The sequence below is a fragment of the Alosa sapidissima genome, chromosome 18 (genome assembly GCF_018492685.1).
Source record: "Alosa sapidissima isolate fAloSap1 chromosome 18, fAloSap1.pri, whole genome shotgun sequence".
Classification (NCBI taxonomy): domain Eukaryota; kingdom Metazoa; phylum Chordata; class Actinopteri; order Clupeiformes; family Clupeidae; genus Alosa; species Alosa sapidissima.
Window position 1 is genome coordinate 32,736,576 of NC_055974.1, and position 8,753 is coordinate 32,745,328.

Here is an 8,753-nt window from a genome sequence, read left to right on the forward strand (position 1 = left end):
CCAAACCGTTGCAACTCTGCCATCAATCATTATGTTAAGCCCACCTAACGACTCTATACACGATTTCATGGGCCTGATTGAATTTCGATTTCTGGAGCTCACAAGCCAACGGAGAGTTGCTAGACTAGCCCTGGCAGCAAATGTAGATTTCTAGGCTAGAGTAATCTCATACCAAGCTCTAGGTGCCAGTGGGAGTAATTCAACTGTCTATATTAAAGAAAAATGGGAAAAAGAGCTTGGAGTAGAAATAACAGAAGATAACTGGTATAATTTGTGCAAGGTTCAGCACTCAGCCACTGGTTCTAGGGTATGGCGAGAATTTGGGTGGAAGAACATTATAAGGTTTTTTCATAACACCAAAGGTCAAAGGGAGATACGCACCAGATCAGAAATCATGTTGTTGGTTATGTGGTCAAGGGGAGGCAGACCGTACTCATGTGTTTTGGAAATGTCAAGATGGAGGGATATTGGGAGGGAGTGTGGAGTGTGCTGAGGGAGATACTGGGATATGAAATACCAAAGATTTGTTTGGTATTATATCTGGGGAACATTTCACAAGAGGAGGTACAAGGAGGAGATGAATACCTGGTGAAAGTATTATTGGTAGCTAGTAGGAAGGCAATTACAAGGGCCTGGTATAAGGTAGACCCCCCAACTAGAGAACAGTGGCTAAACATAGTGGAGGAGATTTATGATATGGAGAGGTTCACACATACCTTGAGAATGCGGGAGGAACAGTTTGAAGGAAAATGGGTGAAATGGAATTATTACAGAATGGGTGAGGACGATACCACTAGTAATGACAACTGAACAGGACAGAATTGTTGCATTGAGACTGAATGGAAGGACCTATAAGCTGTTAATGGAATGTTAATGTTTGTTTTATTGTGGGTATGTGTGTGTGTATTATTGTATTTAAATGAAAAACTCCAAATTTAGAAAAAAAAGAAAGAAGGCTCGACATAAAATGAAACTTTGATCGAAGCATCATCAGTGTCTCTACACATGAACTCGAGCATTGAGAACATTGTTCGTGTACACAGTTTACTAAAAAGAAAGATTTTGGACACTGTGTACACCAACAATGTTCTTAATGCTCGAGTTCATGTGTAGAGACACTGATGATACTTCGATCAAAGTTTCATGTTGTGTCGAGCCTTCTTAGTGTTTGAAAAATAGCGATTTTATAAGTATATAGTATATATACTTTTTTTGATCCCGTGAGGGAAATTTGGTCTCTGCATTTAACCCAATCGGTGAATTAGTGAAACACAAACAGCACACAGTGAACACACAGTGAGGTGAAGCACACACTAATCCCGGCGCAGTGAGCTGCCTGCTACAACGGCGGCGCTCGGGGAGCAGTGAGGGGTTAGGTGCCTTGCTCAAGGGCACTTCAGCCGGGCCTACTGGTCGGGGCTCGAACCGGCAACCCTCCGGTTACAAGTCCAGAGTGCTAACCAGTGGGCCACGGCTGCTGATTTTGACGCAATTGTATCAAAAAAGTAGTGGCAAATGAAACGTGTGACTGTGCTGATAAGATGCAGATGAAACGTGTGAGTGTTTGCTGATAAGATGCAGATGAAACGTGTGACTGTTTGCTGATCAGATGCAGATGAAACGTGTGAGTGCAGATCAGATGCAGATGAAACGTGTGAGTGTTTGCTGATCAGATGCAGATGCAACGTGTGACTGTTTGCTGATCAGATGCAGATGAAATGTGTGAGTGTTTGCTGATAAGATGCAGATGAAACGTGTGATTGTTTGCTGATCAGATGCACGCTTGCTTGTTATGGGCGTGATGCAGAGAAACTTCTCTGTATGACGAAACGCCGGTTGTTAGTGATTGGTTCAAGTTGGTTAGTTAGTTAGTTTATTTGTCCTTACATAAGACATTTGTTTTCACATACCATACAAGCCTCACAGACATGAAATACATAAATACACACAGTCACGGTTCTTCACCCACCACCCTGCCACCACATACCCCACCCACATATTTCACACAGCACATATACCTCACATTACACAGATACAAACAGGAAAACCATCACCAGTTGACATTACAGAGTAATGAGGGCGGCACAGTGATCCATCACCGCTGTGATCTGTTGTTAAGTGCTGCTATTGCAGAGGGCACAAAGCTTTTCCCGAAGTGTACTCGCTTCCACCCCATAGCCCTATATCTGCGTTTTGATGGAAGCAGAATGAAGAAGGGATTGAGGGGGTGGGTGGGGTCATGAGCGATGGTCCGTGCTCTGTTCTTGGTGAGTGTGCTGTTGAGGTCTGATAAATTAGGGGTGGGGAGGCCTATTGCTTTGGCTGTCGTATGGGTGATGCGTGTGAGTCTATTTCTGTTGGCAGCAGTTAGCATGTTTAAAAAAGCAGGGAAGGCAGTAGAGGAGTATGGGCTGGACTATGCTTTTGTACAGGAGGAGCAAGTGATCTGAGCTTACGGATGGCATAGAGTCTCTGTTGACTGCGTTTTTGTATGTCAGTGGTGTGTTGCTCAAAGCTGAGTTTATTGTCTAGGGTGAGTCCAAGGTATTTGAAACAGTCCACTATTTCTATGGTGTCGTTGTTGATGCAGGTGGGGTTGTCGATAGTGTCAGATGGTGTTCTAGTGTTGGTGATTACAAGTTCCTTGGTTTTACTGATGTTGAGCTGAAGGTAGTTGTCAGTGCACCATTGTGTGAGGTGGGAAATGGAGTCTTGGTATGCAGATATGGAGTTATTGTCATTGAGAAGTGCAAGTACAGCAGTGTCATCAGAGTATTTGAAGTATGTGATGATGGGTGTGGGACTGACGCAGTCATTGGTGTAGAGGGTGAAGAGGAAGGGGCTTAGGACACACCCCTGCGGGGCGCCGGTGTTAATTGTGGTGAGTGGTGATGTGACTGTACTAATCTTGGCGGCTTGTGGTCCGTCACTGAGGAAGTTGTGGGTCCAATGGATGAGGGTCGGGGGGATGTGCAGATGGTCGAGTTTGTTGATCATCAGGTGGCGTTGGATGGTGTTGAAGGCAGAACTGAAGTCAATGAAGAGTAATCTGGCGAAGTTTGTAGGTGTTTCAAGATGTTGGAGGAGGGAGTGGAGGAGACATGCCACAGCATCCTCCGTCCCTCTCCTGGCCTTGTAGGCAAACTGGTGGCTGTCCAGCTGTGGGCTGACAACTGGGAGGAGGGTTCTGAGGATCAATTTTTCCAGGCATTTCATGATTATTGAGGTGAGTGCAACTGGCCGGTAGTGGTTGAGTTCGGAGGGGCGGGGTTTCTTGGGTATTGGTATGATAGTAGATGTTTTCCACAGCACTGGTACAGTAGCGGTTTTGTATGACTCAGCAAACAGTGAATAGATGGTGGGGGAGAGCTCAGCTGCACAGTCCCTTAGCACCCGGGCAAGGATGCCGTCTGGACCCGGAGCTTTCCCAGGCTTGCATCTCCTCAGCTGCTGACGCACATCCTCAGTTGTAAATGGGACCTGGGGGTCTGGTTCCAGGGTGGGAATGGCCTCCAGTAGAGTCTTGCAGGTATCTGAGTGGTCCACTGTGTCGAATCTGGAGTAAAAGTTATTTAATTCTATGGCAAAAGAGCTGGGGTCTGATTTATCCACTAGTTTGTGTTTACTGTTCAGTCCTGTGAGTGTTCTTATTTTTTGAAAGGCTTGTTTTGTGTTCATGGTGCTGAATTCATGCTCTAGTCTGTCTTTGTATTTGAGTTTAGCCTTGAAAATGTAATTTTTTATTTGCCGGTTTATGTGTTTGAGTGTAGTCCAGTCCTGCCTCTTAAAGGCCTCCCGCTTCTCCCTCATTCTGAGTTTGATGTGTTTAGTGATCCAGGGTTTAGAGTTCGGAAATGTCCTGATGGTCTTTGTTGGTATGATTGTGTCAACACAGAATTATATGTAGTCCGTGATGACAGGGACCCTTTCCTCCAGATTCCCCTCAAAGACACACCAGTCCGTGCATGCAAAGCAACCTTGCAGCTCTGCCGTGGCGTTCTCCTACCACTGTTTGGCGCTGTGGGTCTCAGGCTTCTCTCGTTTCAGAGCCTGTCTGTAGAGCGGAAGTAGGGTGATGACGTGGTCTGCAGAACCGAGTGGCGGGTGAGCACGGGAGGTGTACGCGTTGTTAATGTTCCCATAACACAGGTCCAGTGTGTTCTTCCTCCTTGTTGGAATGTCCACGTATTGTTGGAAGGAGGGTAGTGAACTGTCAAGCCTGCAGCTGTTAAAGTCGCCCATAATGAACACCGGAGCATCGGGGTACTTCGCCTGCATGCTGATAACGGTGCTAACAACTAGCTCAGCTGCTACTGTGACGTTCGCACTGGGGGGGATGTAAACACAGCTGACCACTATGGTGGGGAATTCCCTTGGGAGGTGGAAGGGGCGCATGGACAGTGTCAGCATCTCCAGGTTCGGTGTGCATACCTGGCCATGAACTTTGATGTTGTTGCACCATCTGTTGTTAACGTACATGCAGACCCCCCCACCCCGCTCCTTGCCCGAATTCCCAGTCCGGTCCGCCCTGAAGATGTTGAAGTTGTCAAGCTGTACCTCATTGTCAGGAACGGTGTCGTTCAGCCAGGTCTCCGTTAGTGCCAGGATACCGGCTTCTTTGTAGTATTTTCGATGTTCCGAGGAGCAGACAAGGATGTTACACTCTCTAACACTATATCAAATTGCAGTTTTGATACACAGTAGGCCTGCAATGTAGGATTTTTTTCGTAAGGGAGATGTTTTAACAGTGACAAACTATAAACCATTAAAGGTGCCATGTGTAATGTCCGCCAAAAAATCAATTCATACTCCACATTCCATAAAAGATGGGGGCAGTATACCTCCAGAAAGTGAGTTGGTCTACCCTAGAGTAACAACCGAGACACGTGTATTGCAGTTTGGCTGGCGGTTATGTTGCCTATCTAGAGGGGGCTGAGACAGCTTTCATTCACCCTGTAATGAGCCATTTAACCATCAAAGTGATTACAAAGCTGATGACATAAACATAAAACAGCATTAAAAAACCCAAGTTTCATGGGGATGAACATGTTCCATGGGAATGTGTTTAAATGTCCACTGAAATGTATGCAAATGCCCTATGCATAAGCAAAGCATTTGTAATTAGAGCTGAAAATTGCAATCTCAAAAGTTCTTTGTATCCTGCAATATAGTGTGTTTTTGTTGGTTTGCCACACACTGATCTGATTCCATGATTTTGTAGAGGGTAGCAGCAAAGCTACAAACAGGAGGAGTAGCCAACAGCAAGAGCAGATAGGCCCAGAGGTGGGACCAAGTCACTGTTTGGCAAGTCACAAGTAAGTCCCAAGTCTTAGCACTCAAGTCCAAGTCAAGTCCCAAGTAAATACAGAGAAGGGCAAGTCGAGTCCAAGTCCAAGTCTCATCAAAGCCAAGTCGAGTCCAAGTCCAAGTCCCAATCTTTTCAAGTCCTGAACAAGTCATCAGGTACTCTTCACTTAATAATGGCATTATTAGACTATCGATCATAATTTTAACACTTCCATCTAATCCACAGATTTTTTTTTATAAATACAGATTAAAATATGTTCAATGTTTCTGTCTTGAAATCTTTTACGATATATGCATGCGCATACAATATACACATGTGCATACCTGAGTAATCTGTACAAAACGGATAGCTACATGACAAATATATATATTGTTTTTCCAAATTGCGGAGCACACTGTAAGTATGAGTAATAATTTGACTGATGGCATTTCACTGCGCTAGGCCACAGATTTGCCTGCAAACAATTTATTAGGCTGTCTGCCAGTGGCGACTCATAAGGGAAGCCAAGGTCAACACTTTTATATTATTTAAATGATAATAATGACACAGTAATTTTGTTTTAAAGTATTCATTTCTTAAGAAATACTACACATGTGATGCTGTTTATCTCATTTGTAAATGGTGCACTGTCACTTTAAGCCCATTGTGTGCCACTGTCCACACGTTCTCATGATGATCTTTTTTACCAGCTCCGTTCATATGGGGAGGTTTAACTGCCATTAATACAATTAAAATGAAAACAGTGAAATTAAAATGAAAAACTCGTTTTGCCATTTAATTTTCAAAGTGTCAGTGCAATTATCCTGCCAAAATTAAAAATAAAATGAAATATATACATTTGGCTTTTAATGTTCCTGATAAACACGATACATTTGTGACAAAAATAAAAATAAATTGAAAACGTCTATTTGTCATTTCATTTTCATTACCATCCTGGTATATTACTGCCAAAAATGTTAGTTGGAAAATGAAAATGCAAACTTCACTTTGACTTTGCCTTTTCCTGACAATGCGCACAATGTATGCCAAAATGATAAATAAAATGAAAACTGACACCTGCTTGCGATTTATTTTCCATTTCTCGATTTTCATTTTCAAGTTCACAACATGCAAATGAGCTGCATTGTTAATGAGATGTATGTGGGTGGTGGGGGTTAAATGACAGCAACAAAAATCGCGAGCCTGCTCAATTCGTCGGAGAGGACAGTACGGCGTAGAATGAAGAGCTTGGATGAACGTAGGCTAATGTCAACGTTTATGCTATGTGTTCAACGTAAAAGGTCGTAAAACAGCCACTCTCTGATTGTTGCCAGCCACATTTGCTGTGTTAAATTAACGTTATATTTTCCCAATGTGTTAGTTCACTGGGTTTTCTAACTATGATGGCCATTACAGGTACACTGATTCATAGTCGACGCATTGCAACGCATACGCGTCCTCTCAATTTTTTGATACGCGCCGACGCGCATGAACATGAAAGTTTATGGAGCAGCCTGCGCTGCTCGTGCCCGTGCTTGCCCGCGTTTCGCTGTAGACCAAGCGTTAGCGTAATAAGTCAATATTCCTCAGGAGAAATTAACCAAATAACTTTCAGTGTCCTGCTGGCGGGACGGTTACCCCCCTCACCCAACCATTCTAAATCAATTGTATGCACCATATTGCTATGTAGCATAGTAATGTTATACACCATTTCAAAGCTTTGGCTCTTGGGAATCCAAAAATGACAACTTTTTTCATGTACAATCTGTATAGTGCTTTACATTCTCAGATTAATTTTATTATGTCTCAATTAAATTTGATCCAAAATGCCCCCCTCCCCCTCCTCCGCTTTTGGTGATACCCTGACTTCTGGCTGCAGTGTAGCTGCAGCACAATAAGTAGATGCCTCATATTGGGTACTGAAATATTCACAAGAATCCATAGAAATTGAATCTTCATGTTGTATTATCCAATATTAGTTGTACAGATGTATAGTCTATCTTATACACACTCATTGAACCAACAAAGTAAATGCAAAAATAGAGACTTTTTTGTAATTATTACATATTTTGTGTAGTCAATCTATATCAGAACACCTGACATACAATCTAAATAGTCCACAAGAAACCTCAAAGTGTTACCTTTCATTTGAGACCAGGATTATGCTTCTACACAAAGGGGTTCATGTGCAGTAAGCATTTGATTGTCAGTATGCATTTTGGATAACAAAAAGTCCTATGGGGAGTATCCATAGGCATTTTACAAAACGTATTGGGCATACCTTGGCAAATAATAGTCTAAAGCACTCATATTTTCATTCTATATTGATCAACTTTTGCACACAGCTTCACAAGACCTGGTGCTAGGGCTCAGTTGTGTTTCTAAGGGATATCAAGTGACCTAGAGGGCTGAAATGTGGTCAGTTCAGAGATGCTTGTAATCCGGCAGAAAGAAAAAACTATATTCTAGCCTCTGTAGCTCTTTGTCAGTACATCACACAGTTATCTTGACTGCTTCCTACGAAAGCTACAGGTTCTCAGCTTCAAAGTCAAAGTCAAAGTCAAAGTCAGCTTTATTGTCAATTTCTTCACATGTTCCAGACATACAAAGAGATCGAAATTACGTTTCTCACTATCCCACGGTGAAGACAAGACATATTTTACCAATTTAAGTCCACAGACAAACATAACATTCAAGTAAACAAAAAAGTAAGTAAATAAGAGGGCACATATAATAATGAAAAAAATAAGAGCAGCAAAATTTGGTTGAAATTGTGCATAGACAGTCAATAAAATACTAGTGCAAAGTCAGGCCAATAAAAGGCTTGTGTAGTTCTGTTTGACCTAAGTAAGAAAGAAAGTGACATAGTGGTGCAAGTTATGTAAGAGCAGCAGATGTGTTGTGTTTTCAGGACAACAACAAGTTGTAAAGTGTACAAGTGTGCAAGTGTGCAAGTGGAGTAGTGCACGCGGCCATTGTGGGTCCAATGTCCAGGATGTTATGTAGCTGAGGGTGGAGGGGGGAGAGGAGGGAGAGAGTTCAGCATCCTTACAGCTTGGTGTATGAAGCTGTTGGTGAGTCTGGTAGTGCGGGAGCGCAGGCTTCTGTACCTCTTCCCAGAGGGCAGTAGATCGAACAGATTGTGAGCGGGGTGACTTGCATCACTCACAATTTTGGTCGCCTTGCGGGTGAGGTGGGTGGTGTAAATGTCCTTCAGGGAGGGGAGTGAAGCACCAATAATCCTTCCAGCTGTGTTCACTATGCGCTGCAGGGCTTTCCTGTTGTATTCAGTGCAGCTTCCGCCCCACACAGCGATACAGCTGGAGAGGATGCTCTCAATGGTGCCTCGGTAGAATGTGGTCATGATGGCTGGTGGAGCACTTGCTCGCCTGAGTTTCCGCAGGAAGTACAGGCGGCGCTGAGCTCTCTTCGCCAGTGATGCAGTGTTGGTGGTCCAGGAGAGGTC